Source organism: Danio aesculapii, chromosome 9 (assembly GCF_903798145.1).
Source record: "Danio aesculapii chromosome 9, fDanAes4.1, whole genome shotgun sequence".
Classification (NCBI taxonomy): domain Eukaryota; kingdom Metazoa; phylum Chordata; class Actinopteri; order Cypriniformes; family Danionidae; genus Danio; species Danio aesculapii.
In genome coordinates this window covers 21,306,161-21,315,607 of record NC_079443.1, presented here as the reverse complement: position 1 = coordinate 21,315,607, position 9,447 = coordinate 21,306,161, and positions in this window count along the sequence as shown.

The window sequence follows — 9,447 nt, the reverse complement described above, 5'->3', positions numbered from 1 at the left end:
CAGTAATCTTTGAACACATAATTTACTAATAAATCTATGCAGATATATTTTGTACTTTGGAAAGCGCTCTCAAATGCTGTTAAAATAGAGTTTGGGCTGAGGATTAATTGCGGAAAGTGTCTGTTCCCTGCCTGGTGAAACAGCTGGGTCAGCCTTCTGTGCTGCTGCCTGACAGGAGATGTCAATGACATTGGAAATCACTTCAGAAAGCATTTCCTCTCACCGCCAGCGCTGGCACTGTGTGCACTGCTGAGGCTCTCAATCCGCAGATTATCTGTATGTACAAGCCGTATGCAGAGAAAGTTTCAGCTGCCAATTTTGCTGTATCAAAACACCATTTTGTCAGCTTCTGATGTGCAATTACTTCTTTCTGGGTGCATAACGTTTCTCTCCTCCTCTCTCTCTCTCCTCTCTCTCTCTTTTCATTTCCCCCCGTTAAATCTCTCAGATGTGCACTGGCCTTTACGTCACTCAAAAAAATCCCCTCTGCGCCTGCTGTTTCATAGAAATTGCAATATTGTATGGTTGATTACACAATTGGAAAGGAACAATTGTAAAATAGCCTTAATTCTTAAGCCATTTGTTATTGAAAAGAAATTTTTGATATTTAAGGAATAATGTACCATAACCCCTGATGTGGTGATTGGCACTCTTGTCTTGCTTTGGAAGATTTTTTTTTTTTGCTATATCTTACCAGTCTCTCCAGGATTTTTAGGGACTTTTTAAAAAATATCCGCCAACTTATCCAACACATGTTTTACGCAGAAGATGTCCTTCCAGCTGCAACCCATCACTGGGAAACACCCATACACACTTATTCACACACAGACATTATGGACAATATAGCTTACCTAATTTACCTATACTACATGTTTTTGGACTTGTGGGGGAAACTGGAGCACCTGGAGGAAACACACACGATAATTTATTCATTTATTGCTTATTTGACATGGACATTAACAATTGCACTGGACAAACCAAATGCTTTTGTTTAAGTGTTTTAGCAGACTTGCTTAATTCTCATCACCTGTCCAAGGGAGGCTTGACATAAAATGAAAATAAAATAAATGCATATACACAACATTATAATTCTGTACATAACATTTCTATAAGGCAAAAGCAAAGGCAGCATGATCAAACAAACTAGTAGACTATTTGTATAAATACTGCTCTTTTGTTTTTAACCACTTTTTAAGTACAATACTTAAAACATTTACATTACTTTCAGATTTTAGGCTAACAGGTATAATTTCACAATTCGATTCCCTTAACGGAGAAAACAGATTGACCTAAAGAGGTCTTACACTTTAGAAAAAGCAGTAACTCGTGGTACTCTATGAGAGGTTTGATGCCTACTGATTAGATTAGAAAACCGCATTGGAACATGATTATTTAAACATTTAAAAACCGTTGTTTTATTTATTTCTTTTCGGCTTAGTCCCTTTATTAATCTGGGGTCGCCACAGTGAAATGAACCGCCAACTTATCCAGCATATGTTTTACACAGTCTTTGGTATAGGTGAATTGGGTGCACCCAGAGCAAACCCACGCGAACACAGAGAGAATATGCAATGTCCACACAGAAATGCCACCTGACCCAACCAAGGCTCGAACCTTCTTGCTGTGAGGCGATCGTGCTACCCACTGCGCCACCATGATGCCTATATAAAAAAACCAATTTAAGATAATTAAATGTAATAAAACTTTATCAAAACTAAAGAGGTTATGTTTGCATAAAACCTCACAATAGCCCCTTTCACACATACAGACCTTTGAAAGGGATCATGTGTGAACAGGCCCTTTTTGAAAATACTGTAAATTTGTTGTAATATTACTGGTAATTCACATCCACGTTGTTTATGAATATAAAAACCTTTGAATATTTTAGCTGCTATGTTAGTCGGATAACGTTTCTATGATCCTTCTTAATGCCAACTGTGGAAGAAGTTATCGATAAAATGCTTATGATAAACCGCTGTTTGTTTACCTTCAAGCTCTGCTTTAGTTGCTTGATGCATGTGCACATGAAGGAGTGCTCCGGTGAGCGCCAGCACACACACAGTATTATGTCTCTCGACATGCCAAAGTGTTCCTCCATATGTTTCCATCAAAGTTGTTCACAATACTTATCCATCCACAGAATCTGTAATTCTGCTCGCTCTTCTGCCTTTGGATGTCTCTGGCACAAAGCAGCTGCATGAATGCTAAAGCTTTAAATAAAAGTGAAACCATCAACAAAAGCCAGACCCCTTCTATGTTTACAAATACAAGCACAGCTGTTTAGAGGCCATTTCTGGTTAATGATGTCAGTATTTACTGGTATTTTGGAATGGATGTGTGAACTGTCTTTTCCAGAAAAATTCCAGAACGTTCTTGCCTTTGTGAACAGTGCTTATTTAAATTTACTGGTAATGTATTTCGGAAATTTTCCTGATATTTACCAGTATCACTGTGTGAAAGGCTAATGATGCCATCGCAAATGCTATAGCATGTAAAGATTTAAAGGTAAAATCAAAGTAAACGATTGCACGGAATTACAATAAAATTCTTGACTGTATTTTGATCAAATAATTGCAGCCTTGATGTACCAAATACTATAGAATACACAAGACATGTCACTCGTATCATTTTGAATGGGGAAAAGTTAACAGTCAATAAAGCCTGCCTTCTAGTACAGCAGCCAATCATCGATCGCTATAGACTGATGATACTCAGACCAGGGAGGGGCTTAGACCAGATGTGAGTTGCTGCAGATTTTGTGTGATTCGGATGATTAGAAATAACACTAAAGAGACAGTTGTTATTTAACTTTATTGGTGATTCCTAATATGAAATTCAATCATAAGCTTGGCAAGCAATTTTGGAAAATTTGATGTTTCCCCATTCCAACAAAATGCCCGAACATACTGCCTGAGAGGTGTTTTAAAGATGGCCGCCAAGTGAAATGACTTGTCTTAAAGGACTTGTATGAACATATGAGACTTTTTTTTCTGAAAAGCATCAAAAAACTTTGCAAATTAGCATAATCTATAGCTTTCATTATATTATAGTGTACAAAACACTTTATCTAACAGCCTGACAAAGACGACAGTGTTATTATAGTAATATTAATACTAGAGATAGAGTCATATAGAATATTACTTCTTTTTTCTTATAATCAATAACTGAAATGCAAGATAGAGGCAGCTGCATTTGTCTGAAATGAGAAAGCGAGTTTGCTAGTTTCCGTTAGCCAAATTTGCGATCTGATATAAAGAATTGCCTTGAGCAAAAGCAAATATTAGAAAATATCAGCCTGCTCAAAACGAACTATTCCCGACAGCCGTACATCGTGCCCCAGAGTGAACCGTCAACAGCTTGCTCTCAATTTAACATGCTGATCTGATTTTCTCCTTCGATAATGTCTCGGAGACGATGATCATTTAGGACACATTTTCACAGGCACTCCATCACTATTAAGAGCCTCTTTAAGTAATTACAATCAAATCTCGACCTGCGATCATTAACAACAACATCGCATTATGTCTGTTTGTCCCAGATGTGCTATTATTATGAAAGGCCCACTTTCATTTGCCTGAGTCTCCCCCTCTTTGGTTCTGACCTCAGAGCTGTTTGTTAAGCAAGAGGAGTCGAGAGGGGATTTAATTTGCTCAAATGACTGGCTAATAGTGTTTAATGAGCTGTGTTTGGCATGATGATGTATTCCGGATCTTGTCTGCGGAGAGAGGTGACGTGACACCACCCATCCACAATCCAACAGTGTGTGTGTGTGTCTGTGTGTGATCCTGTCATTTTTAATAGAAGTTGACTCGCAGATCTCCCAGAATGCTCTTGGAGCTCTTTTCAGTTGCTGCTGGAGAAGCGGGACTTGCCTCACATCACAAACTTAACTTCTCAGTACTAAAGGGAAAGCTTTTAATGCGTGTCTGAGATGCCAGTCATGAACCCGAGCCACTGGGTATGTTCAATATGAGAGTCAGTGTGGCGTCGTTGGACCAGAAAATGGCATCTCAGTGCTGCACAATGCGCTCGGCGAGCTTCTGAAGGGCTCACAGAGGTTGAGTTCCATTAATCCTCAAGATTTTCATACCAACCTGAAATATTACACTGTGACTTTCATTGTTTTTTTGTTTTTTTTAGCTGGTTTGTGGAGTTGATTGCGGTTTGCAGTTTCAGTTTTTTGTCAATTTGATTAATAGGTTAGATAGATGGTGGGTGTAGATTGCGTTTGCTCATTTTTCTGGATTAGTCATAAAACAAGCAGCGCCGGTATGGACAGGTTTATGAACTGCAGGTTTATGAGTTTAGCACTCATTATTTTTCTGGTCAGTATTTTTTTTTGTGTGAACCCACTGATTGTACTTAGAGCCATACAGTAGCTATAAGTATATTGTCCTTATACTATGTTGTATAACACAGTATATTCAATCTTTAATTCATGCTTATTTCTGTAGCGCTTTTTATATGTAGATTATGTCAAAGCAGCCTAACATAGAAGTTTTAGTAAATTGAAACCCAGTCCAGTCCATTGTCAGTCCAGTTTTCAGAGTTGAAGTTCAGTTTAGTTCAGTTCAGTGTGGTTTAATTTTAACTGCTCAAAGTCCAAACACTGAAGAGCAAATCCATCGATGCGCAGCTCCACAAGTCTCAAATCAAGCAAGCCAGTTGCGACAGTGGCGAGGAACAAAACTTCACTATACTTATATACTATATGTCCTTATAGCTACTATAACTCTGTAATTTCTTTCAGAATACCTTTACATTTTAAGGATTTGTTGCTGAGTGGGGATTTATTTTTGTGCAGTTCTTTTTTTGTACATCAAAAACATACCACAAAACAACTTAACAATGTCTATAATTCACCTAACAGTTTCACCTATATTTCTCCACATGGACACTTTTTTTTTTTTTGGCATGGTCAGTTTTCTTATTTGCTCTCTGTATGGTGTTGTACTTGACTTGTCGTGCGGTGAGCTCAGGTTTTTAGATAAAGTATGGTCACGCAAAAGGTAAAGCAAAATCATTGTAAAACCATGGTGTCACAGTGCACTTTTTCTTACATTTGTTTTCCAAAACACGATTGGTTGAGTTTAGGGAAGAGTTTTCGGTCTGTGTTTTGCTAGGCTGTCTGTACGACAATCTCTTCCTTCTCACTGACATAAGAAGAACATGTATCTGAAACATACAACAAAATGTCCCCTAAGAATCTCAACCACTCCCTTTCCTTTGGCTTAGTCCATGATTCATCAGGTGTCACCATAGGAGGATGAACTACTGATCATTCTGGAATGTTTCTGGCCACAACCCAGACACCGAGAGTACAACTGGTGAACCCCCATGGCTGGGAACCACTCATGGGAAATACATTTACTCTCGTATTCAGACTCATACATTACGACCAATATAGTTTATTCAATTCATGAATGGACTGTGGAAGAAATCTATGTTTTGCAAAAATGTAGGCTGAAGCATGTATTTCCAATGAGCCTGGATTGAGATTAATCCTTATTAAACATACTTCTGATTCTCAAAAATGAAACAGTGCCCTCTATGTAAACTCCACATAGAAATGCCAACTGGCCCAGCTGGGACTCAAATCAGCAACCATCTTGCTGTGAGGCAACGGAGCTAATTATTGAGTCACTGCGCCGCCCACCCTAAGAAACATATTTCAGATTCTCAAACATGTAAACAGTGCCCTCTAGTGCATTTGTCATCTGAAATGTTCCACAAAATGTACCCGATGCAATGTATTTTCTGTAGGCTGTAAAATGTAGGCTGAAGTATGCATTTCAAATGGGCCTGGATTGAGATTAATCCTTGTTAATGCTGAAGATGTATTTTGTTGGATTTACACTCAAAAATTACCTTTGCTGTATGCTCTAACTGCTTATTTAAATTGAACTGAAACAACAATTTAATTGTTTTATATTCGATCCACTTACATTTGTAAAAACTAATATGTTAACTTAATTCCTTCCTGTCATTCCAACACAAATCGATTGTGTGGAAGTCAGCATTTTTTACATTGTATCATTAAACACACATTACCTGGTACATTAGCATGTGTTAACTTTAAGAGGATGTTAAATTTTTCTTTCATTAAATATTAAAACATGTCACATTTTCAGTTAGCTGAAATTCTGTTTAGCTCCTCATGTAATACTGGGATTATTTTATATTTATTTGTACATTCTAGAGCAAGAAGATCAAATTACTCGTCTTCTTCAACTAATGGTTTTACATTGAATGTTCAAATTGACAAGACTTAAAAACTTGAGCAGATGCTGAACTTCATGAAAACAGAGACAAAACCATCCATCTCAGGTCATTGAATGTGTCTGAAATCGCATACTTCCATACTATACAGTACGCTAAAATCAGTATGCGAGCCGAGTAGTATGTCCGAATTCATAGAATTCGAAAATCAGTATGCGAGAAGTACTCGGATGATTACTACTTTCCGGCAAGATTCTGAAGTGTGCAACCCATGCATGCTGCGCTATCCCATAATGTCCCACGAGAGAATTCATGAATGGGGAGTGAAGCGACGCAACTGACAGGTCGGTCACATGACCATGACAAATGGCGAATGTAGTACGTCCAAATTTCATTCATACTTTTTACATTCATACTGTATAGAATGTACTTTTCTAACGGGCCGAGTGTAGTACGTTTAAATTTAAATTTCAATACCTACTGAGTAGTAGGCGGTTTTGGACGCAGCCATATTGTTGAGTCCAGCTTTTAGAGGTAAATTTAAGATCACAAAAATGATTACAACATAACAATATATCAAGGTGTGTTGTTTTATCCATTAAATGTAAGAGTTTACCTTTCCTGATCTTTTATGTTTGGGAACATACCAACAACAAAACCTTGTGCTAAAGTTCAACCTTTCAGTAAAAATCTACCTTCATTATATAGTTGACCTTTATAGTAATGTATGACTATGGTTTTATTTCAGTTTGTATATCATCATATACAAGATTGAGATTAAGTTGTAAGCAGATTAAAAACAACAACAACAACAACATTATAATAATAATAATATTAAAATAATAATAATAATAAATTATTATTATAGCATTCAATCCACTGTTAAAAAAAAGTCCATGCATATATTGACCTTCTAGTAACTGAGAACATCTCTTGTGCCGACTCTCTCTAGCCTCCATAGCACATTAAATAAACACGGTTCAAAATTATCAGCACAGTGTTGCATAGAAATTAATTAGCTGGACCGTGATGCGCATGTCAATGTAATAATAATTATATCATGTTATCTTCCCTACGGTTAAATACCACTGGCAACAGCGCATAAGAGTAAACACACTAGAAAGGCGCCTCCGTAATGGGAGACTTATCATCTGTCTCGCAGTCTGTTTCATTACATCTGTACAAAATTGATTCGGAAGACGTTTTTTAAAGTTTGCTGAAGCATCTTTTCCCCCTCCTGAAGATAACGCGCACATGCTTCTATTAATAGGTGCTTGGTCTTTTTAGCCTCAAAGCCTGTCATCACCTTGTCCAGCCGCAAGACCTAAACAAACCTTTTCATCCCGCCGTTATGCTCAAAATGATAAACCCTGAGGATGCAGAGCCATTTCTTTCTGGCTCAGTCTTTCTCTGCGGATTTATGACCCTGTTGTGAAGCAGATAATGTACATATAGGCCTGCTTCAGTAATGCAGTTGTAAAGCTGAGGAATGATCTCCGTAAGGTCTGTGTGATCTCCAAAAACATCATTTCTTTTTTCCCTGACCTCTCCCTGTACCTTATCAGTGGCAAGTTTAAAATGTCTCATAGAAATAAATAATGCAACTTATTCAGGGTTCATTTCTATGCAGCAACATAAATAAGGGAAAAAAATAGCAATTTAGCACCACTTAAGAAGTGAATATTTTATGTGTCTCAGTAATTATCCTAAATAATTGCCTAAAATTTGGTTGCAAATCTTTCCGTCTTGCTTTTAAAGGAATTTAATGGCATTAAAAATTCAAAGCTTTAATATTACTGAATGAACTGAATATCAGAGGATAAGTAGAGATTTTGCTTCATGGGTAATAAAACCCTAGTACACTTTGTAGTTATGACGACGTATGTTGTGTGTCATGTTATAATTGTTGGAATTGCTGAATTGTCTCTGAATTAATGTTCAATGTGAGCACCATAGTATAATTACTGCTTATCAGTAGTCGGCCATTTGTAGGAGGACAATATAATTGTATTTCATTGCAATATAATTATGTAAAGTACAAACTGTGTTGTTTTGATTTCTTTAATACGATTAAAGTCATACATGTACAAATGTTGCAAACAAATGCTCATCAATCAGAACACTAGTCCAACTGTAGAGACATTTGTCTAGATCAGGGGTGCCCCAACTATTTCGTATATGAAGGACCCAAATATCATTAGCCGCATTTCCACTATCGGGCCAGTGCGAGCCAGGGCTTTAATCAGGCCAGGCCGGGCCAATAGCCCGGGAGGTTGAGAAATGAGGCCGAAATCATGTCGCGTTTCCACTGTCGGGCTAGTTGCTCGCAGCGCGTCACGCAAACACTGCCCCCAGAACGTCCCCCGAAACAAACGTCACACAACCCGTCACACAACCCGCCCACTTCAGCGGGAACAAAAAACTCAAATTATAACCACAAACACAACCTGGCATCACTACGAGAGCTGGAAGATGGAGAACACCGAAGCGAGTGCTTTTTTACTGTTTGTGGTCTGTTGGTGTAAGGCCAGACAGCGATCCCTGGATAAGGACATTCGAGTTCGGCTGCATTTACTTCGAACACAGATTTTTCTTAGTGAGTTGATCAAGCGCGATAGAAAAACAAATGTAAGGGAAGAAAGCATCTTGTCTCCTCTTTACCTGACAGGAAAACTCCGCCTTTGTACGTAACCCCGCCCCGAAGCCCCAGTTGGCCCTCCTTGGCCCAAGGTATTCGGCGGGCCGAAAAAGGCCGGACGCTGGCCCCAAGGAAGCCCCGCTTTGGCCCGATTATGCCCCGGAAGTGATAGTGGAAACGCGACTGGCCTTGGCTCGCCCTGGCTCGCTCGCTTTAGGCGCGATAGTGGAAACGCGGCTATTGAGAGCTGTGGGCCGAAGATACACAAACCAAACTATTTTACAATAAAGTTAATTGCCTAATTCATATTATTTTTTTCATAATATTACAAAATAAAACATTACTTAGAATTGTATTAACTAATGCATATAATCACATTTATAACACAGTGGAGTTCAATGCTGAATACACTAGTCAAGCAGAATCTGCCTTTGCCTTGATTCACTCACCAAAATCTGTCGTATGTGCATTTGAAACAAAATCTGATTCATTACACCATTTAAATTGAAATGTTTAATTTCAGATAGCTATTTTGTAGCTTAACAATAAAATAAACAAATAAAAGGTTACATTAAATTTGAATTACAATC